Source organism: Mustelus asterias, unplaced genomic scaffold (genome assembly GCF_964213995.1).
Source record: "Mustelus asterias unplaced genomic scaffold, sMusAst1.hap1.1 HAP1_SCAFFOLD_503, whole genome shotgun sequence".
NCBI classification, from domain to species: domain Eukaryota; kingdom Metazoa; phylum Chordata; class Chondrichthyes; order Carcharhiniformes; family Triakidae; genus Mustelus; species Mustelus asterias.
Genome location: NW_027590455.1, coordinates 221,863 through 246,262, shown reverse-complemented (window position 1 = coordinate 246,262; position 24,400 = coordinate 221,863).

Here is a 24,400-nt window from a genome sequence, read left to right as displayed (position 1 = left end):
GAGCCACAGCAATGCGGTTGACTCTCAAATGCCCTCCAAGGGACAACTAGGGATGGGCAATAAATGCTGGGCCCAGCCAGCGACGCCCATGTCCCAGGAATGAATAAAAAGACTGGGTAAACATGACAGATTTCCTGCCATAAAGGGAATGAATCAGATGAGTTTTTACAATGATCGATCATAGTTGTTATGATCACCGTCACCGAGATCAGCTTTATAATTCCAGATTTATTCACTAAATTCTAATTCCAACGACTGCTATGGGGGGATTTACACCCATCTCCCCAGAGCCTAGGCCTCTGGGCTCATCAATCACCACGCCAGCACCTCCTGATGAACGTAACTCATAGAAACATAGAAAACTACAGCACAAAACAGGCCCTTCGGCCCCACAAGTTGTGCCGAACATATCCCTACCTTTTAGGCCTACCTATAACCCTCCATCCTATTAAGTCCCATGTACTCATCCAGGAGTCTCTTAAAAGACCCTAGTGAGTTCGCCTCCACCACCACTGACGGCAGCCGATTCCACTCGCCCACCACCCTCTGTGTGAAAAACTTCCCCCTAACATTTCCCCTGTACCTACCCCCCAGCACCTTAAACCTGTGTCCTCTCGTAGCAGCCATTTCCACCCTGGGAAAAAGCCTCTGAGAGTCAACCCGATCTATGCCTCTCAACATCTTATATGCCTCTATTAGGTCTCCTCTCATCCTACGTCTCTCCAAGGAGAAAAGACCGAGCTCCCTCAGCCTATTCTCATAAGGCATGCCACTCAGTCCAGGCAACATCCTTGTAAATCTCCTCTGCACCCTTTCAATCTTTTCCACATCCTTCCTGTAATGAGGCGACCAGAACTGAGCACAGTACTCCAAGTGGGGTCTGACGAGGGTCTTATATAGCTGCATCATTATCCCCGGATTCCTAAACTCAATCCCTCGATTGATAAAGGCCAGCACACCATACGCCTTCTTAACCACCTCCTCCACCTGCGGGGCCGATTTTAGAGTCCTATGGACCCGGACCCCAAGGTCCTTCTGATACTCTACAGTACTAAGAGTCTTTCCCTTAATATTGTACTCCTTCATCCCATTTGACCTGCCAAAATGGACCACGGCGCATTTATCTGGGTTGAAGTCCATCTGCCACTTCTCCGCCCAGTCTTGCATCCTATCTATGTCCCTCTGTAACATCTGACATCCCTCCAGACTATCCACAACCCCACCAACCTTCGTGTCGTCGGCAAACTTACCAACCCATCCCTCCACTTCCTCATCCAGGGTCATTTATGAAAATGACAAACAGCAAGGGTCCCAGAACAGATCCCTGGGGCACACCACTGGGTGACCGACCTCCATGCTGTGGCTGTCTGTTTGAGGGGCCTTCTGAACCTGGTTGTGGACTGAATAGCTTCAGAGCCAAAGTGGGGAGGGTAAACCCTCCTGAACCGACGCAAACTGGATCCGCCGGCATCCAGAGCAACTCTCATCCACGTAACAGGGGCCGGTCCATGACAGATTTAATTTGCATAAGCAAATGCTGAAATCTCTCCACCTGACCCGCCATTTGGCATTCCACTTAATCACCTGGCAACTCAGCGATGAAACAAATCATCCAGAGGGAAAACAAAAAAAGAAACGGCTCATGGTTCGAGGCGTGGCTTGCTCCGGTGAAAATCTGAAGTCATACACTTTGATGGGGAGAAGATTGGGTCACACGGAGTTGGGGGTAGGATGTTAGCGTGGATTGGGGATTGGCTATCCAACAGGAAGCAGAGAGTCGGAATAAATGGGTGCTTTTCTGGTTGGCGGATGGTAACTAGTGGCGTGCCGCAGGGATCGGTACTGGGGCCTCAACTATTTACCATTTATATAGACGATCCGGAGGAGGGGACTGAGTGCAGGGTAACGAAGTTTGCAGACGACACAAAGATAAGTGGAAAAGTGAATCGTGTGGAGGGTGTAGAAGGTCTGCAGAGAGATTTGGACAGGCTGAATGAGTGGGCGAGGATCTGGCAGATGGAGTATAACGTTGACAAATGCGAGGTTGTTCACTTTGGAGGAAATAATAGCAGATTGGATTATTATCTAAATGGAAAAAAATTACAACATGCTACTGTGCAAAGGGACCTGGGGGTCCTTGTGCATGAGACGTAAAAAACCCAGTCTGCAGGTGCAACAGGTGATCAAGAAGGCAAATGGGATGTTAGCCTATGTCGCAAGGGGGATAGAATATAAAAGCAGAGATGTCTTGCTGCATCTGTACAGGGCATTGGTGAGGCCGCAGCTGGAATACTGTGTGCAGTATTGGTCCCCTTATTTGCGGAAGGATATATTGGCCTTGGAGGGAGTGCAGAGAAGGTTCACCAGGTTGATACCAGAGATGAGGGGTGTTGATTATGAGGAGAGACTGAGCAGATTGGGTTTGTACTCGTTGGAATTTAGAAGTGGGGGGGCGGGGGGAGGGGTCCTCGTGCAGAAAGCACAAAAATGCTCGCCTGCAAGTTCAGCAGGTCAGGGGGAAAGCAAATGGAAGAGTGGCCTTTATTTCAAAGGGAATGGAGTATACAAATAAAGAAGTCTTACTAAAACTATAAAAGGCACTAATTTTAGACCGCAGCTGGAATACTGTGAACAATTTTGCTCCTTTTATCTAAGAAAAGATTTACTGGCAGTAAAACCCATCTGGTTCCCTTTAGGGAAGGAAATCTACCGTCCTTACCCCGGTATTTGCTCCCTCCACCCACATTGTCTGTACATTTAAGACCTGGCTGGCTGTAGGGATTCGCATTCTAATCAGTATTCTGTAACTTGATTTCTGTGTCTGTGCCCTGTTTGAGAACAGATATCCACTCCATCTGACGAAGGAGCTCTGCTCCGAAAGCTTATGGTATTTGCTACCAAATAAACCTGTTGGACTTTAACCTGGTGTCGAGCTTCTCGAGTGTTGTTGGGGGCCGCACCCATCCATATAGGTGGGGAGTTTTCCATCACACTCCTGACTTGTGCCTTGGTAGATGGTGGACAGGCTTTGGGGAGGGAGTCAGGAGGTGAGTTACTCTCCGCAGGATTCCCAGTGGACAGGCTTTGGGGAGGGAGTCAGGAGGTGAGTTACTCTCCGTAGGATTCCCAGTGGACAGGCTTTGAGGGGAGTCAGGGGGTGAGTTACTCTCCGCAGGATTCCCAGTGGACAGGCTTTGCGGGGAGTCAGGAGGTGAGTTACTCTCCGCAGGATTCCCAGTGGACAGACTTTGGGGGGAGTCAGGAGGTGAGTTACTCTCCGCAGGATTCCCAGTGGACAGGCTTTGAGGGGAGTCAGGGGGTGAGTTACTCTCCGCAGGATTCCCAGTGGACAGACTTTGGGGGGAGTCAGGAGGTGAGTTACTCTCCGCAGGATTCCCAGTGGACAGGCTTTGGGGGGAGTCAGGAGGTGAGTTACTCTCCACAGGATTCCCAGCCTCTGACCTGCTCTGGTAGCTACAGTATTTATCTGGCTGGGTCCAGTTCAGGTTCTGATCAATGGTAACCCCCAGGATGTTGATTGTGGGGGGATTGAGTGATGGTGATGACATTGAGGGAGACGGGTGGATTCTCTTTATCCTGACAGTTGCGTGGCACGAATTCAACTTTCCATTTTTCAGCCCAAGCCTGAATGTTGTCCAGATCTAGCTGCATTTAGACGCAGACTGATCAATATCTGAGGAGTTGTGAATGTTGATGACCAGCACGCAATGATCAGTGAACCTCTGCACTTCTGGCCTTACGATGGAGGGGAAGATCTCTTGTCAGCGAGCTTTGGGAAGGCACCCCGGAGAGCCTCACCCTCCCCTCACTCAACATCCATTCTACCTTACGACGGCTTGGCCCTGTAGACAGGGCTCTCCTCTCTAACTCCAGGATGAAGAACCCACTCTAGGATTGCGGCGGCTCACCTCGGTTGACATTCAAAGTGCGGCGTCAACTCCTGCATTGATAGAGTTGCTGCCCATTGAATGAACAATGTTCAGGTGGATGTTAATGAAGCCATGGCATTGTTCCAAAACGTGCAAGGAATTCACTCCATGTTTTGACTGACGCCCCTCCCTCAACCAATGCCACCAAAGTGGGTTATGATGGTTTGATCTGGAATTTTGGCTGAAATCGACGGTCGTGCAGGCTGGGCAGTGGCAGAAGGGGACAAATCAGACCCGCAACTGGTCTGCCCTGTCTGTGGATCGGTGCCACATTACTGCTACCACTAGTAGGACCATTTAGAACCAGAGGGCACAACCTCAGGCTAAAGGGAGCGATCCTTTAAAACAGAGATGAGGAGGAATTTCTTCATAGAACCATAGAAAATTACAGCTCAGAAACAGGCCTTTTGGCCCTTCTTGTCTGTGCCGAACCATTTTTTGCCACTCCCACTGACCTGCACTTGGACCATATCCCTCCACACCCCTCTCATCCATGAACCCGTCCAAGTTTTTCTTAAATGTTAAAAGTGACCCCGCATTTACCACTTTATCCGGCAGCTCATTCCACACTCCCACCACTCTCTGCGTGAAGAAGCCCCCCCTAATATTCCCTTTAAACTTTTCTCCTTTCACCCTTAACCCATGCCCTCTGGTCTTTTTCTCTTCTAGCCTCAGCGGAAAAAGCCTGCTTGCATTCACTCTCTCTATACCCATCAAAATCTTATACACCTCTATCAAATCTCCCCTCAATCTTCTACGCTCCAGGGAATAAAGTCCCAACCTATTCAATCTCTCTCTGTGACTCAGCTTCTCAAGTCCCGGCAACATCCTTGTGAACCTTCTCTGCACTCTTTCAACCTTATTTACATCCTTCCTGTAACTAGGTGACCAAAACTGTACACAATACTCCAAATTTGGCCTCACCAATGCCTTATATAACCTTGGTAAGAAGTCTCACAACACCAGGTTAAAGTCCAACAGGTTTATTTGGTAGCAAATACCATAAGCTTTCGGAGCACAGCTCCTTTGTCAGATGGAGTGGAAATCTGTTCTCAAACAGTGCACAGACACAGAAATCAAATTACAGAATACTGATTAGAATGCAAATCTCTACAGCCAGCCAGGTCTTAAATGTACACTGATGTACACTTAAATGTACACTTAAATGTACACTTAAATGTACACAGAGATTTGCATTCTAATCAGCATTCTGTAATTTGATTTCTGTGTCTGTTTGCACTGTTTGAGAGCACATTTCCACTCCATCTGACGAAGGAGCTGTGCTCCGAAAGCTTATGGTATTTGCTACCAAATAAACCTGTTGGACTTTAACCTGGTGTTGTGAGACTTCTTACTGTGCTTACCCCAGTCCAATGCCGGCATCTCCAGATTATATAACCTTACCATAACACTCCAACTTTTATACTCGATACTCCAATTTATAAAGGCCAATGTACCAAAGGCACTCTTTACGACCCTATCCACCTGTGACGTCACTTTTAGGGAATTCTGTACCTGTATTCCCAGACCCCTCTGTTCAACTGCACTCTTCAGAGTCCCACCATTTACCCTGCATGTTCTACTTTGGTTTGTCCTTCCAAAGTGCAATATCTCACACTTGTCTGCGTTAAATTCCATTTGCCATTTTTCAGCCCATTTTTCTAGTTGGTCCAAATCCCTCTGCAAGCTTTGAAAACCTTCCTCACTGTCCACTACACCTCCAATCTTTGTATCATCAGCAAACTTGCTGATCCAATTGACCACATTATCATCCAGATCATTGATATAGATGACAAACAACAATGGACCCAACACCGATCCCTGCGGCACACCACTAGTCACAGGCCTCCACTCAGAGAAGCAATCCTCCACAACCACTCTCTGGCTTCTTCCATTGATGTGGAGATGCCGGCGTTGGACTGGGGTAAGCACAGTAAGAAGTCTCACAACACCAGGTTAAAGTCCAACAGGTTTATTTGGTCGCAAATACCATAAGCTTTCGGAGCAATGCTCCTTCGTCAGATGGAGTGGTCTCTGTTCTCAAACAGGGCACAGACACAGAAATCAAATTACAGAATACTGATTAGAATGCAAATCTCTACAGCCAGCCAGGTCTTAAATATACAGACAATGTGGGTGGAGGGAGCATTCAACACAGGTTAAAGAGATGTGTATTGTCTCCAGACAGAACAGCTAGTGAAATTCTGCAAGTCCAGGAGGCAAGCTGTGGGGGTTATTGATAATGTGACATAAATCCAACATCCCGGTTTAGACCGTCCTCATGTGTGGGGAACTTGGCTATCAGTTTCTGCTCAGTGACTCTGCGCTGTCGTGTGTCGTGAAGGCCGCCTTGGAGAACGCTTACCTGAAGATCCCAAAATGTTGCCTGCTTTCAAGGAGACAATACACATCTCTTTAACCTGTGTTGAATGCTCCCTCCACCCACATTGTCTGTACATTTAAGACCTGGCTGGCTGTAGAGATTTGCATTCTAATCAGTATTCTGTAATTTGATTTCTGTGTCTGTGCCCTGTTTGAGAACAGAGACCACTCCATCTGACGAAGGAGCATTGCTCCGAAAGCTTATGGTATTTGCTACCAAATAAACCTGTTGGACTTTAACCTGGTGTTGTGAGACTTCTTACTGTTCTTCCCTTGAGCCAGTATCTAATCCAATTTACTACCTCCCCATGTATACCTAGCGACTGAACCTTCCTAACTAACCTCCCATGAGGGACCTTGTCAAAGGCCTTGCTGAAATCCAGGTAGACAACATCCAGAGAGTGGTGAATCTGTGGAACTCTTTGCCGCAGAAGGCTGTGGAGGCCGGGTCATTGAGTGTCTTCAAGACAGAGATAGATAGGTTCTTGATTAATAAGGGGATCGGGGGTTATGGGGAAAAGGCAGGAGAATGGGGATGAGAAAAATATCAGCCATGATTGAATGGTGGAGCAGACTCGATGGGCCGAGTGGCCTAATTCTGTTCCTATGTCTTATGGTCTTATAGGGGAGGGTGAGGGAGCAGAGCAGATAGCTGCTGGAGACTTCAAAGAGAGCACCAGGCACAGTGACAGGAGAGGTTATCTAACAGGGGCCTATAACCGTCTCTCCCAAGCCTGGAATACATCATATCAGGAAGTCATTCAGCTTGTGGTGAGCAAATTTGTTGCTTTGGCAAACATATTGAAGGAATGAAGTGGACTCATACCAGTTCTGATTACACACTGCCAAAAATAAATACAGGGCTGATCCCAGCAGATTCTGCTGCATCCAAAAGATAAAAGTCTACTTCCCTCTCTGCATCATGTCAGGACCCCAAAACGTTGCCTGCTTTCAAGGAGAAATTAGATGTAGCTCTTGGGGCTAAAGGGATATGGGGAGAAGGCGGGATCATAGAAACCCTACAGATTATATATTATCCGTGTCTGGATGTGTGCAGAAGGTGGGTGCTGACGAAGGACTCACGTGAGCCCTTATCATATATCATAGATCATAAAATCCCTACAGTGCAGAAGGAGGCCATTCGGCCCATCGAGTCTGCACCGACCACAATACCACCCAGGCCCTATTCCCGTAACCCCACATATTTACCCTGCTAATCCCCCTGACAGTAGGGGACAAATTAGCATGGCCAATCCATCTAACCTACACATCTTTGGACACCAAGGGGCAACTTGGCATGGCCAATCCACCTAATCAGCACATCTTTGGACACCAAGGGGCAATTTATCATGGCCAATCCGCCTAACCTGCACATCTTTGGACACAAAGGGACAATTTAGCATGGCCAATCCACCTCACCTACACATCTTAGGACACCAAGGGGCAATTTAGCATGGCCAATCCATCTAACCTGCACATCTTTGGACACTAAGGGGCAATTTAGCATGGCCAATCCACCTAACCTGCACATCTTTGGACACCAAGGGGCAATTTAGCATGGCCAATCCATCTAACCTGCACATCTTTGGACACCAAGGGGCAATTTAGCATGGCCAATCCATCTAACCTACACATCTTTGGACACCAAGGGGCAACTTGGCATGGCCAATCCACCTAACCTGCACATCTTTGGACACCAAGGGGCAATTTAGCATGGCCAATCCATCTAACCTACACATCTTTGGACACCAAGGGGCAACTTGGCATGGCCAATCCAGCTAACCTGCACATCTTTGGACACTAAGGGGCATCTTGGCATGGCCAATCCACCTAACCTGCACATCTTTGGACTCTAAGGGGCAATTTAGCATGGCCAATCCACCTAACCTACACATCTTTGGACACCAAGGGGCAATTTATCATGGCCAATCCAAATAACCTGCACATTTTTGGACACCAAGGGGCAATTTAGCATGGCCAATCCACCTAACCTGCACATCTTTGGATACTAAGGGACAATTTAGCATGGCCAATCCACCTCACCTACACATCTTTGGACACCAAGGGGCAATTTAGCATGGCCAATCCACCTAACCTACACATCTTTGGACACCAAGGGGCAATTTAGCATGGCCAATCCACCTAACCCGCACATCTTTGGACACTAAGGGGCAATTTAGCATGGCCAATCCACCTAACCTGCACATCTTTAGACACTAGGGGCAATTTAACATGGCCAATCCACCTAACCTACACATCTTTGGACACCAAGGGGCAATTTAGCATGGCCAATCCACCTAACCTGCACATCTTTAGACACTAGGGGCAATTTAGCATGGCCAATCCACCTAACCTGCACATCTTTAGACACTAGGGGCAATTTAGCATGGCCAATCCACCTAACCTGCACATCTTTGGACACTAAGGGGCAATTTAGCGTGGCCAATCCACCTAACCTGCACATCTTTGGACTGTGGGAGGAAACCGGAGCACCCGGAGGAAACCCACGGAGACACGGGGAGAAGGTGCAGACTCCACACGGACGGCGACCCAAGGCCGGAATTGAACCATGTGATGCAGCAGTGCTGACCATCGTGCCGCTGTGCCGTCTGTTTGCCCGTGGCCACCGCGCTGCCATATTGTAGGATATGGAAGTTGACGGTTAGCCATGATCATAATGAATGTCACTGCAGGCTCGAAGGGCCGAAGGGCCTACTCTTGCTTCGGGTTTCTAGATTTCTACGTTTCTCCTTTATGCCTTCCTCCGCTCTCCTGAAGGCAGCATTGCATCACCGGCGACAGGCCCTCTCCCCGACAGCACCTCACATTAGGTGCTCATTAGTCGAAGAATTGAGCTATGCAGATCAGGAGGGCTGTCAATAGTGAATTTGACGCAGGATAAAGCCCCAAGGCGTGGCATGGGAGCATTGTCAGATAGAAAATGGATACCGAGCCAAGCAGGGGGCATGTTAGTGGGGGCAAAATAGGGGGCAAAATAGGGGGCAAAATAGTGCCAAACCTTCGGTCCAAGACACAGTTTTAAAGGGGAGAGAGAGAGAGAGAGAAAAAGGGGCAGAGAGGTTTCGGGAGAGAATTCCAGAGTTTCGGGGCCTCAGACAGCTGAAGGCACGGCTGCTAAAGGCAGGCCAAAAGGAAATCAGGGGATGTGCAAGAGGCTGGAATAAGAGATCTTTTGATTTGTTTGATTTATTATTGTCACGTGTATACAGTGAAAAGTATTGTTTCTTGCGCGCTATACAGACAAAGCATACCGTTCATAGAGAAGGAAAGGAGAGGGTGCAGAATGTAGTGTTACAGTCACAGCTAGGGTGTGGAGAAAGATCAACTTAATATTTAATCTGATTTATTATTGTCACGTGTCGGGACACAGTGAAAAGTATTGTTTCGTGCGCGCGATACAGACAAAGCATACCGTTCATAGAGAAGGAAAGGACAGAGTGCAGAATGTAGTGTTACAGTCATAGACAGGGTGCAGAGAAAGATCAACTTAATGCGAGGTAGGTCCATTCAAGAGTCTGACAGCAGCAGGGAAGAAGCTGTTCTTGAGTCGGTCGGTACGTGACCTCAGACTTTTGTATCTGTTTCCCGACGGGAGAAGGTGGAAGAGAGAATGTCCGGGGTGCGTGGGGTCCTTGATTATGCTGGCTGCTTTTCCCCCGAGGCAGCAGGAAGTGTAGACTGGATGGGGGGGGGGGGGTGTGACGCACTATCAATCACGATACGAAGACTCCAGTGAGTGAGTGAAATTAACAGGCTTTTATTCGCAAAGAACAGGAGCACGCCCTTGTAGCTGTCCTGGCCTAGACTGAGGTGAGGAGGAGGAACCATCACCTTTATACCTTGCTCTGGTGGAAAGGGAGGAGTCTCAGGTGGAAAGGGAGGAGTCTCGGGCCAGGTGCAGCATGGGTGTGTCCAGGCATACACATGTAGTTACGGTGGGTCACCACAGGGCTGGTTTGCGTGATGGGACTGGGCTACATTCACGACCCTTGTTGGGCAACCGTGTCAGGCTGGAGAAGGAGGTGGAGCTAAGCAGAGGCTAGGAGGAGAGAGATGGACAGTGGTGTAGGGGTATTGTCACTGGATTAGTAATCCAGAGACCCAGTGTAATGCTCTGGGGAGCCGGGTTCCAATCCCACTGCGGCAGATGGTGAAATTTGAATTCAATAAAAATCTTGAATTAATGATGACTATGAAACCATTGTTGTGAAAACCTTTAGGGAAGGGAATCTTTACCCAGGAAACAATATCTCCTCAAAATCTCTCCACGGTGGCACAGTGGGTTAGCACTGCTGCCTCACAGCGCCAGGGACGCAGATTCAATTCCTGGCTTGGGTCACTGTCTGTGCGGAGTCTGCATGTTCTCCCCGTGTCTGCGTGGGTTTCCTCCGGGTGCTCCGGTTTCCTCCCACAGTCCAAAGATGAGCAGGTTAGGTGGATTGACCATGCTAAATTGCCCCTTAGTGTCCAAAGATGTGCAGGTTAGGTGGATTGGCCATGCTAAATTGCCCCTTAGTGTCCAAAGATGTGCAGGTTAGGGGGATTGGCCATGCTAAATTGCCCCTTAGTGTCCAAAGATATGCAGGTTAAGTGGATTGGCCATGCTAAATTGCCCCTTAGTGTCCAAAGATGTGCAGGTTAGGGGGATTGGCCATGCTAAATTGCCTCTTAGTGTCCAAAGATGTGCAGGTTAGGTGGATTGGCCATGCTAAATTGCCCCTTAGTGTCTAAAGATGTGCAGGTTAGGTGGATTGGCCGTGCTAAATTGCCCTTTAGTGTCTAAAGATGTGCAGGTTAGGTGGATTGGCCAGGTAAATTGCCTCTTAGTGTCCAAAGATGTGTAGGTTAGGTGGATTGGCCATGCTAAATTGCCCCTTAGTGTCCAAAGATGTGTAGGTTAGGTGGATTGGCCATGCTAAATTGCCCCTTAGTGTCCAAAGATGTGCAGGTTAGGTGGATTGGCCATGCTAAATTGCCCCTTAGTGTCCAAAGATGAGCAGGTTAGGTGGATTGGCCAGGTAAATTGCCCCTTAATGTCCAAAGATGTGCAGGTTAGGGGGACGAGTGGGGTAAATATGTGGGGTTACTGAGATGGGGCCTGGATAAGATGCTCTTCCAGAGAGTTGGTGCAGACTCAATGGGCTGAATTACCTCTTTTTGCACTGAGTGATTCTATGATTCTTGTTCAATTTTGAACAACGACTAAACTGTCCCTTGTCCCAGACTGCATATCTCCGGGACGATGCTTGTCCTGTAACTGGGATCCCGTATTCCGGCTCTGCTCCCATTTGTGTTCTCCCGCAGCGCTGCCAGATCCCTGACTGCCACCCTACCCCACAGCTCTGCCCCTGCCCCTATCTAATGGGCCCCCCGTGCCCGTGTGTCCCTCAAATCTCTCTGTGGCGGTTGATCACCCTGTACTAAACTTCCCCTTAATCTGGTCGCCTCCAAGAACAATCCCAGTTTCTCTCCTCAAGGTTTTTGAGGAAACTTTTCAAGGCGGGAGGGGAAGCAGTCAAGCTGAAAGGTTCTGCGAGGAAGTTCTTGTGGGTAGGATGGATATGGCTGAACCTTCTACCTCCAGTGAGGATGAGAGGGAAGTTAGAGTTAGAGACATGCGTGGTGCACCATTAAGATTCACAGGGCAATTTTAAAAATTCATTTTTGGGATGTGGGCATCACTGGCTAAGCCTAGCATTTATTGCCCATCCCTAGCTGCCCTTCAGAAGGTGGCGGATGAGCTGCCATCTTGAATCCTCTGCAGTCCCCGAGATGTAGGTGCAGCCGCAGTGCTGTTTCGGGAGGGAGTTCCAGGATTTCGACCCAGTGACAGGCCGATATATTTCCAAGTCAGGATGGTGTGTGGTTTTGAGGGCAGCTTGCAGGTGGTGGTGTTCCCCATGTATCTGCTGCCCTTTATCCTTCTAGGTGGTAGAGGTCATGCATTCGGAAGGTGCTGTCGAAGGAGCCTTGGCGAGTCGCTGCAGTGCATCTTGTAGATGGTACACACTGCTGCCACTGTGCGTCGGTGGTGGAGGGAGTGAGTGTTAGTGGATTGGGTGCCGACGAAGTGGAGGCTTTGTCTTGGATGGGACTGCGCTTCTTGAGTGCTGTGGGAGATTCAGACAAGTGGAGAGTATTCCATCACACTCCTGACTTGTGCCTTGTAGATGGTGGTCAGGCTTTGCGGGGAGTCAGGGGGCGAATTACTCGCTGCAGGATTGATTCCCAGTCTTTGATCTGCTCTTGTAGCCAACAGTATTTATGCGGCTGGTTCAGTTCAGTTTCTGGCCAATGGCATCCCGATCAGAGTATTAGGGTGAAGGATTCAGTGTTGGTAATGCCATTGAATGTCAAGGGAAGATGGTTGGATTCTCTCTTGGAGATGGTCATTGCCTGGCACTTGTGTGGTGCACGTTGTGGCCAACCACTGTTAAGCTTACTGCCCATGTGTGTGTGTGTGACATGCCTGGGCATGCCCCCTGCCAGCCCTGCCTGAGACTCCTCCCCTCCCCTGGTCCAGGTATAAAGGTGACTGCTCCCCACCCCCCTGCCTTAGTCGCCGGACCAGTTCATCGGCATGGGTGAGCTCCAAGTCTTTTGCGAATAAAAGCCTATTTGTTCTTGCACACAAACTAGTCTTTGTTTGATTGATAGTGCATCACACGTGTCACTTTGTTCCCTTCCCCTCCCCACCAACCCACTGCGATGTCCCTTACTTTATTTCATAAGAGTTGGTCACCCTGGTAATGATTGTTGTTTTGGGCATTTGTTAATGCTTCCTACATTCCAACAGTAAATACACTTGAAGAAGACTTGCAGCTATATAAGACCCTCGTCAGACCCCACTTGGAGTACTGTGCTCAGTTCTGGTCGCCTCACTATAGGAAGGATGTGGAAAAGATTGAAAGGGTGCAGAGGAGATTTACAAGGATGTTGCCTGGATTGAGTGGCATGCCTTATGAGGATAGGCTGAGGGAGCTCGGTCTTTTCTCCTTGGAGAGACGAAGGATGAGAGGAGACCTAATAGAGGTGTACAAGATGTTGAGAGGCATAGCTCGGGTGGACTCTCAGAGGCTTTTTCCCAGGGTGGAAATGTCTGCTACGAGAGGACACAGGTTTAAGGTGCTGGGGGAGTAGGTACAGGGGAGATGTTAGGGGTAAGTTTTTCACACAGAGGGTGGTGGGCGAGTGGAATCGGCTGCCGTCAGTGGTGGTGGAGGCGAACTCAATGGGGTCTTTTAAGAGACTCCTGGATGAGTACATGGAGCTTAATAGGATGGAGGGTTATAGGTAGGTCTAGAAGGTAGGGATGTGTTCGGCACAACTTGTGGGGCCGAGGGGCCTGTTTGTGCTGTAGTTTTTCTATGTTTCTAAGACATTATTGGCCTTAAAAAAAAACTCTGGGACCTGCTGGGAATTTTATTAGTGCAATGTAAATGGTCTTTCCTTCTGTCACTGTGTGAGTTTGAGCCGAAAGGGTTGGACCCAAGACGCTCCCTTATTTGAATGAATCTTGCAGCCAAGAACACTGAGCTCCCATTATCTCGAGCGTACTAATATTAATTAAGCACTGGGAGCATCTCGAGGACAAACGGTTACAAGTTGATGCAGGTTCCCGCCATGACTGGTTTGGTAGCTTCCCCGTCTGGTGTACAAATCCAGGGAGGTCCTTGGTTTCAATTCAGAAACGAAAAAATGCTGGAAAATCTCAGCAGGCCTGACAGCATCTTTGGAGAGAGAATAGAGCCAACGTTTCGAGCCTGGATGAGCCTTTGCAGTATTTTATTCCTGGTTTCATTTCCCCGCGGTTCTGTTGCACCAACTCATCCCTCTTCTGGAGGAATGTTTGGCCTCTCCTTGCGAGGTGGGGGGTGGGGGTTGGGGGGGTGGGCGACAGAAAGCAGTCAGTGTTCCTACGACTGATCCATTTGGAAGGAGGAGACAGTTGGTGTAACACTCCAGAGGCCTGAGATAATGCTCCCGACAGGGCAGTTGGTGTCATTTAGATTCATTGGATTTTTTTCTTCATATCTGGGATATAAAGCTAGTCTCAGTAGCGGTGACCATGACAACTATCACCGATTGTTGTAAAAACCCATCTGGTTCACTGGTGTCCTTTAGGGCGGCACGGTGGCACAGTGGGTTAGCACCGCTGCCTCACAGCGCCAGGGACCCGGGTTCGATTCCCGGCTCGGGTCACTGTCTGCGTGGAGTCTGCACGTTCTCCCCGTGTCTGCGTGGGTTTCCTCCGGGTGCTCCGGTTTCCTCCCACAGTCCGAAAGATGTGCAGGTTAGGTGGATTGGCCATGCTAAATTGCCCCTTAGTGTCCAAAGATGTGCAGGTTAGGTGGATTGGCCATGCTAAATTGCCCCTTAGTGTCCAAAGATGTGCAGGTTAGGGGGATTGGCCATGCTAAATTGCCCCTTAGTGTCCAAAGATGTGCAGGTTAAGTGGATTGGCCATGCTAAATTGCCCCTTAGTGTCCAAAGATGTGCAGGTTAGGTGGATTGGCCATGCTAAATTGGTCCTTAGTGTCCAAAGATGTGCGGGTTAGGTGGATTGGCCATGCTAAATTGCCCCTTAGTGTCCAAAGATGTGTAGGTTAGGTGGATTGGCCATGCTAAATTGCCCCTTATTGTCCAAAGATGTGCAGGTTAGGTGGATTGGTCATGCTAAATTGCCCCTTAGTGTCCAAAGATGTGCAGGTTAGGTGGATTGGCCATGCTAAATTGCTCCTTAGTGTCCAAAGATGTGTAGGTTAGGTGGATTGGCCGTGCTAAATTGTCCCTTAGTGTCCAAAGATGTGCAGGTTAGGTGGATTGGCCATGCTAAATTGATCCTTAGTGTCCAAAGATGTGCGGGTTAGGGGGATTGGCCATGGTAAATTGCCCCTTAGTGTGCAAAGATGTGTAGGTTAGGTGGATTGGCCATGCTAAATTGCTCCTTAGTGTCCAAAGATGTGCGGGTTAGGGGGATTGGCCATGGTAAATTGCCCCTTAGTGTCCAAAGATGTGCGGGTTTGGTGGATTGGCCATGCTAAATTGCTCCTTAGTGTCCAAAGATGTGCGGGTTAGGGGGATTGGCCATGGTAAATTGCCCCTTAGTGTGCAAAGATGTGCGGGTTAGGTGGATTGGCCATGCTAAATTGATCCTTAGTGTCCAAAGATGTGCGGGTTAGGGGGATTGGCCATGGTAAATTGCCCCTTAGTGTGCAAAGATGTGCGGGTTTGGTGGATTGGCCATGCTAAATTGCTCCTTAGTGTCCAAAGATGTGCAGGTTAGGTGGATTGGCCATGCTAAATTGCCCCTTAGTGTCCAAAGATGTGCAGGTTAGGTGGATTGGCCGTGCTAAATTGCCCCTTATTGTCAGGGGGGGGTGTGGGGGGCTTGTTGGTGTAAATGTGTGGGGTTACGGGAATAGGGCCTGGGTGGTGGGATTGTGGATCGATACAGAGTTGATGGGCTGAATGGCCTCCTTCTGCACTGTAGGGATTCTATGAAAAGAGAGATTCATTGTGGAGGCTCAGGGACGGTTGATAAGGTGCCGGGTTCTTGGCTTCTATGAAAAGGGAAGGAAACCTGCTGCCCTTACCCGGTCTGGCCTACATGTGACTCCAGACCCCACACACACACACACACACAGCAAATGTGGCTTATTCATAACTGCCCCTCTGAAATGGCTGAGCAAGTGACAAAGTTCAAGGGCAATTAGGTCCTCCCAGCGAAGCCCACATCCCGTGAAAGAATTCTTAAAAAGTTACAATTCTTACTTCCTCCTCCAATCAAATCTCCAGCACGAATAAGTTTAAGTTTATTTATTAATGCCACAAGTAAGGCTTACATTAACACCGCAATGAAGTTACTGTGAAAATCCCCGAGTTGCCACAGTCCAGCGCCTGTTCGGGTCGATGCACCCTAACCTGCGTGTCTTTCGGACTGTGGGAGGAAACCGGAGCACCCGGAGGAAACCCACGCAGACACGGGGAGAACGTGCAGACTCCGCACAGACAGTGACCCAAGCCGGGAATCGAACCCGGGTCCCTGTGAGGCAGTAGCGCTAACCCACTGTGCCACCGTGCCGCCCTATTATACATGAACATAGGAACGCAGACTGGAATGTAGGAACAGGAAGAGGCCTTTCGGCCTCTCGATACTACCCCCCGCATTCAGTTCGATCATGGCTGATCTGAACTTAATTCCATCGACTTGCCTTATTTCCAAATCCCTTGATCCACATGCCTGACTAAAATCTATCAACTTTGGGATTTTCAGTTGATCTCCCGACCTCGTCAGCTTTTCCATAGAGGGAAAGACTTTCAGATTTCCAATACATTTTTTAAGTGATGGATAGTAAAACGGTGAATCCTACGAAAGATGAACTTTCCTCACTTTGAGGCAATCAAGTTGGCAATCTCTGAGATCGGTAAGAAGTCTCACAACACCAGGTTAAAGTCCAACAGGTTTATTTGGTAGCAAATACCATAAGCTTTCGGAGCGCTGCTCCTTCGTCAGATGGAGTGGAAATGAAGATACTGCGAAAATCCCCTAGTTGCCACAGTCCAGCGCCTGTTCGGGTCAATCCACCTAACCTGCACGTCTTTCGGACTATGGGAGGAAACCGGGGCGCCCGGAGAAAACCCACGCAGACACGGGGGGGTCTTCATTGGTTAAAGTCCAACAGGTTTATTTGGTAGCAAATACCATAAGCTTTCGGAGCACTGCTCCTTCATCAGATGGAGTGGAAATGACATTTCCACTCCATCTGACGAAGGAGCAGTGCTCCGAAAGCTTATGGTATTTGCTACCAAATAAACCTGTTGGACTTTGACCTGCTGTTGTGAGACTTCTTACCGTGTTCACCCCAGTCCAACGCCGGCATCTCCACATCGATCTCTGAGATAGCAGTGAAATGTTTCTTAATCCTGACCAGCTGCATTCCACAAATGACTTTCTTGTTGGTCATCTTTGCATGTTTGGTGCTTCTTGCCAGCACTGTCCTTGAGACCTTTGACCTCATTCATGACCAGGTAAACAGCTACCTTCATCGATAGTCTGCCTGGAGCCACGCCATCAACACCACTGTGAAGATTCCCCTAGTCGCCCACACTCCGGCGCCTGTTCGGGTAACACTGAGGGAGAATTTAGCACGGCCGACGCACCCTAACCAGCACGTCTTTCGGACTGTGGGAGGAAACCGGAGCACCCGGAGGAAACCCACGCAGACACGGGGAGAACGTGCAGACTCCGCACAGACGGTGACCCAAGCCGGGAATCGAACCCGGGTCCCTGGCGCTGTGAGGCAGCAGCGCTAACCCGCTGTGCCATCAAAAAAGGGTACATCCATTTTGTTGTTAGATTCCCAAATTCCTGTATAATCGATCATGGTTATAGCTGACATCGGCACAATCGACCCTGCTTATTCACGACGTCATTGGTCCAGATCCTTGTAATGCTGACCTTGTCTTTAATAATCATTTTTAAAAATCTATTCCTCTACGGATGTGGGCATCATTGGCAACGCCAGCATATACTGCCCATCCCTAATTGCCCCTTGAGAAGGTGGTGGTGAGTTGCCTTGCCGATTTATTTCCAAGTCGGGATGGTGAGTGGCTCGGAGGGGGGAACTTGCAGGTGGTGGTGTTCCCCATGTGTCTGCTGCACCCCCCCTCTTGTCCTTCTAGGTGGTAGAGGTGGGTGGGTTTGGGAGGTGATGTCGAAGGAGCCTTGGAACACAGCTCATCACTGAATCATAGAAATCATCATAGAAAGCCTACAGTGCGGAAGTAGGCCATTCGGCCCATCGAGTCTGCACCGACCGCAATCCCACCCAGGCCCTACCCCCACATATTTTACCCACTAATCCCTCTAACCTACGCATCTCTAAGGGGCAATTTTTTTAACCTGGCCAATCAACCTAACCCGCACATCTTTGGACTGTGGGAGGAAACCGGAGCACCCGGAGGAAACCCACGCAGACACGAGGAGAATGTGCAAACTCCACTCAGAATCCTGTCACACCACAAGAGTCAGCTTCCCCCTCTACTACTTGTGGACGTTTCGACGTCAAAAGGCTTGAAACAGATCCTTGCGGAATTGTAATAGCCACGGTTACCATTCCCTGCAGCATCAGGAACCAACATTTTCTTTTATCCATTCGTGGGACATGGGCGTCGCTGGCTGGGGTCCAGCATTTATTGCCCATCCCTAGTTGCCCCTTGGAGGGCAGTTGAGAGTCAACCGCATTGCTGTAGTTACATGTAGGCCAGACCGGGTAAGGACGGCAGATTTCTTTCCCTAAAGGACATTAGTGAACCAGATGGGTTTTTCCGACAATGGACTTCTTAATTCCAGATATTGTTTTAATTGAATTCAAATCCCATCCTCTGCCGTGGCGGGATTCGAACCTGGGTCCCCAGAACATTAGCTGAGCTTCTGGATTAATAGTCTAGTGTTAATACCACTAGGCCATCGCCTCCCCATGTTGTGGTTATGGGGGTGCCTAGCTTCACCCTATTGTTAAGCCACCCAACTGACCTGACAGGGACTTTGTGGATGTCTCAACTAGTGAGTGCGTTGCCCAGTGTGTGAGATTGGGTCATGCAGTCAGAGAATCTCAACAACTTCAACCTCTCGATGATGCTGAATGAGCCAATTCCCAGCTGGTGAAGGCCATTTACCACCTCCCATTGCCAGGCTAGTAACAGGCTGGCACAGTGGACAGTGGGCTAGCGCTGCTGCCTCACAGGAACCCAGGGACCCGGGTTCGATTCCCGGCTCGGGTCACTGTCTGTGTGCACGTTCCCCCCGTGTCTGCGTGGGTTTTCCTCCGGGTGCTCCGGTTTTCCTCCCACGGTCCCGAAAGACGTGCTGGTTAGGGTGCTAAATTCTCCCTCGGCGTTACCCGAACAGGAGTGCGGCGACTAGGGGGATTCTCACAGTAACTTCATTGCAGTGTTAATGTCAGCCTTACTTGTGACACTATTGAATAAACTTTCGATTGCAAGCTGGTTAATTTGCACGTAGTTCCACTCGGCCTCACCTCTGAAGAAGCCTCACGTGTGGAATTTTCAAATGTCTCCTGAAAATTCAGGCAAATTATCGGTAGCCACAGGTCACGTTCTCCAAGGTTGCTGCTGACAGGGTTGTGGGTGGCCTTGGGTAGTACAGGGTTGAGGAATACTGCTGACCACGCAGCTCTCCACTTCAGATGTAATCAATCCTTCAGTTCCTTGGCTTACTAGTTGCTTCTAACGTGGGGCTACACAGTCAAGATGCACGGGGAAATGGAGAGTGGGAAACACTCAGTTTTTAGTTTAGTTCAAAGTTTATTACTCACAAGTAAGGCTTACACTGCAATGAAGTTACTGTGAAATTCCCCCAGTTGCCACAGCCCGGCGCCTGTTCGGGTCAACGCACCCCAACCAGGGCGCCTTTCAGACTGTGGGAGGAAACCGGAGCACCTGGAGGAAACCCACGCAAACACGGGGAGAATGTGCAGACTCCGCACAGACAGTGACCCGAGCCGGGAATCGAACCCGGGTCCCTGACGCTGTGAGGCAGCAGCGCTAACCCACTGTGCCACCGTGCCGCCCCTACCACTGTGCCACCGTGCCGCTCACTTGTCAGTTGACAGCGACATGTGTGTTTTGCACTGCCTATGTGTGATAGACTATTACGGCCAGCCTCGTTAGCAAGGTTGCAGAGAAGCCAAATCTGTCGGTGCTGGACTTGATGCAGCCAAAAGTTGAGCATGGATGGAATCCAATGGACTTGATGAGAATGAACAAGCCAAAGGCTGACTTTCCCCCAGCGTCAAAGAGATGTGTCTGGGTCATGAGTGTGACAAAGGCAGCAGATCAAAGACTGCAGTTGAAGTGTTGCAACCGAGTCTTGTTGCTACATCTTAAGTTAAATCCTCTGCCAGCATTTCTATCTTTGCGTATTCCTTCTTTTACTTGGCACGGTTAGCATCGCTCTCACCCCTAAATTAGCAGGTTGTGGGTTCAAACCCCACTCCCGGGCCCAATCACAGCCACCCAGGCTGAAACTTGAGCCCAGCGTGCGGTACAGCGGAGGGTGCCATCTTTCAGATTTTTACAGACGGACCATAGAAAGCATCCTTTCCGGACACAGTTTGGCATGACAGCGAGAAAGATGTGTGGGTTAGGCTGATTGGCCGTGCTAAATTGACCCTAGTATCATGGGGATCAGCAGGGTTAATGTGAGGGGTTACGGGAATAGGGCCTGGGTGGGATTGTGGTCGGGTGCAGACTCGATGGGCCGAATGGCCTCCTTCTACACTTGTAGGGATTCTGTGAAACTACAAAGGGTCGTGGATGTAGCCCAATCCATCTCGCAAACCAGCCTCCCATCCATTGACTCTGTCTACACTTCCCGCTGCCTCGGGGGAAAAGCAGCCGGCATAATCAAGGACCCCACGCACCCCGGACATTCTCTTTAGAAACATAGAAACCCTACAGTGCAGAAGGAGGCCATTCGGCCCATCGAGTCTGCACCGCCCACAATCCCACCCAGGCCCTACCCCCACATATTTACCCGCTAATCCCGCTAACCTACGCATCTCAGGACTCTGAGGGGCAATTTTTAACCTGGCCAATCAACCTAACCCGCACATCTTTGGACTGTGGGAGGAAACCGGAGCACCCGGAGGAAACCCACGCAGACACGAGGAGAATGTGCAAACTCCACACAGACAGTGACCCGAGCCGGGAATCGAACCCAGGACCCTGGAGCTGTGAAGCAGCAGTGCTAACCACTGTGCTACCGTGCCACCCCTCTTCCACCTTCTTCCATCGGAGAAAAGATACAGAAGTCATGTACCAACTGACTCAAGAACAGCTTCGTCCCTACTGCTGTCAGACTTTTGAATGGACTTACCTTATATTAAGTTGATCTTTGTCTGCACCCTAGCTATGACTGTAACACTACATTCTGCACCCTCTCCTTTCCTTCTCCCCTATGTACACTATGAACAGTATGCTTTGTATAGCGCATGCTTTTCACGATATACCAATATATGTGGCAATAATAAATCAAATCAAATCAGATGACATGTTTAAACCGAGACCGTACCTGCCCATGATGGTGGGGATGAAGCATTCCATGGAAACCTCCAAAGACAAGAAATTCCCCAGACCAAAATTCTCCTCGTAATAAACATCACTGAGAAAAAAGTAACTGGTAATTTGATTTATTATTGTCACATGTACTGGGATACGTGAAAAGTATTGTTTCTTGCGCGCTAGACAGACAAAGCATACCGTTCATAGAGAAGGAAAGGAGAGGGTGCAGAATGTAGCGTTACAGTCATAGCTAGGGTGCAGAAAAAGATCAACTTAATATTTGATTTATTATTGTCACATGTATTGGGATACAGTGAAAAGTATTGTTTCTTGCGCGCTAGACAGACAAAGCATACCGTTCATAGAGAAGGAAAGGAGAGGGTGCAGAATGTAGTGTTACAGTCACAGCTAGGGTGTAGAGAAAGATCAACTTGATATAAGTTAGGGTCGATTCAAAAGTCTGACAGCAGCAGGGAAGAAGCTGTTCTTGAGTCGGTCGGTACGTGACCTCAGACTTTTGTGTCTTTTTCCCGACGGAAGAAGGTGGAAGAGAGAATGTCCGGGGTGCGTGGGATCCTTGATTATGCCGGCTGCTTTTCCCCGAGGCAGCGGGAAGTGTAGACAGAGTCAATGGATGGGAGGCTGGGTTTGCGTGATGGATTGGGCTACATTCACGACCCTTTGTAGTTCCTTGCGGTCTTGGGCAGAGCAGGAGCCCCATACCAAGCTGTGATACAACCAGAAAGGATGCTTTCGATGGCGCGTCCGTAAAAGTTGGTGAGAGTCGTAGCGGACATGCCGAATTTCCTTAGTCTTCTGAGAAAGGCGTTGGTGGGCTTTCTTAACTATAGTGTTGGCATGGGGGGGACCAGGACAGGTTGTTGGTGATCTGGACACCGAGAAGCTTGAAGCTCTCGGCCATTTCTACTTTGTCCCCATTGATGTAGACAGGGGCATGTCCTGTCGTTACACTCATCTCGTTACAGGTTGTGACATTATCCTATGTGTTTTCCTGCAAAGCAACAATCGTCAATTCAAAGAAAATGATTACATTGGCGATGTTTGAATCTTGTTTCTGCTCGCAAGTGTTGTCCAACTCCAGGTTGTACAATGTTTGGTCACACTCTGTATCAATTTTCAAGCAGCCGTATTTGGAATGGAATTTAGAACACAGAACATAGAAAAAATACAGCACAAACAGGCCCTTCGGCCCACAAGTTGGGCCGGTCATGTCCCTACCTACCTAGGCCTATATATAGGCTTACCTATAACCCTCCATCCTATTAAGTCCCATGTACTCATCCAGAAGTCTCTTAAAAGACCCTATCGAGTTCGCCTCCCCCACCACTGGCGGCAGCCGATTCCACTCGCCCACCACCCTCTGTGTGAAAAACTTACCCCTGACATCTCCTCTGTACCTACTCCCCAGCACCTTAAACCTGTGTCCTCTCGTAGCAGCCATTTCAGCCCTGGAAAAAAGCCTCTGAGAGTCCACCCGATCTATGCCTCTCAACATCTTATGCACCTCTATTAGGTCACCTCTCATCCTTCGTCTCTCCAAGGAGAAAAGACTAAGCTCTCCCAACCTATCCTCATAAGGCATGCCACTCAATCCAGGCAACATCGTCTATTAACAGTTGCCAGTAACATGGCATTACTGACTCCCTTTGAGAATTCTTTCCTCCAATTTTTTTTAAATTACTTCGTGGGATGTGGGCATAGCAGGCCGGGCCCAGCATTTATCGTCCCCCCCCTAATTGCCCCTTGAGAAGGTGGCGGTGAGCTGCCATCTTGAATGGCTGCAGTCCCTGTGTGGTGTAGGTACATCCACAGTGCTGTTAGGGAGGGAGTTCCAGGATTGTGATTGGACATAAATCAGTCCCCGTGTGTGGTGTAGGTACACCCACAGTGCTGTTAGGGAGGGAGTTCCAGCATTGTGATTGGACATCATTCAGTCCCCGTGTGTGGTGTAGGTACACCCACCGTGCTGTTAGGGAGGGAGTTCCAGGATTGTGATTGGACATCAGTCCGTCCCCGTGTGTGGTGTAGGTACATCCACAGTGCTGTTAGGGAGGGAGTTCCAGGATTGTGATTGGACATCAGTCAGTCCCCGTGTGTGGTGTAGGTACACCCACAGTGCTGTTAGGGAGGGAGTTCCAGGATTGTGATTGGACATCAGTCAGTCCCCGTGTGTGGTGTAGGTACACCCACAGTGCTGTTAGGGAGGGAGTTCCAGGATTGTGATTGGACATCAGTCAGTCCCCGTGTGTGGTGTAGGTACACCCACAGTGCTGTTAGGGAGGGAGTTCCAGGATTGTGATTGGACATCAGTCCGTCCCCGTGTGTGGTGTAGGTACACCCACAGTGCTGTTAGGGAGGGAGTTCCAGGATTGTGATTGGACATCAGTCAGTCCCCGTGTGTGGTGTAGGTACACCCACAGTGCTGTTAGGGAGGGAATTCCAGGATTGTGATTGGACATCATTCAGTCCCCACGTGGTGTAGGTACACCCACAGTGCTGTTAGGGAGGGAGTTCCAGGATTGTGATTGGACATCAGTCAGTCCCCGTGTGGTGTAGGTACACCCACAGTGCTGTTAGGGAGGGAGTTCCAGGATTTTGACCCCAGCCACAGTGAAGGAACGGCCGATATATTTCCAAGTCGGGATGGTGAGTGGCTCGGAGGGGGAGCTTGCAGGTGGGGGTGTTCCCCATGTGTCTGCTGCCCCCCCCCCTTGTCCTTCTAGGTGGTAGAGGTGGCGGGTTTGGAAGGTGCTGTTGAAGGAGCCTTGGCGAGTCGCTGCAGTGCATCTTGTAGATGGTACACACTGCTGCCACTGTGCGTCGGTGGTGGAGGGAGTGAGTGTTTAAGGTAATAGATTGGGTACCAATCAGGTGGGCTGCTTTGTCCTGGAGGCAATGACTGCTGCCATGTACAGCAGCCATTTTGTATGCACCAAGAC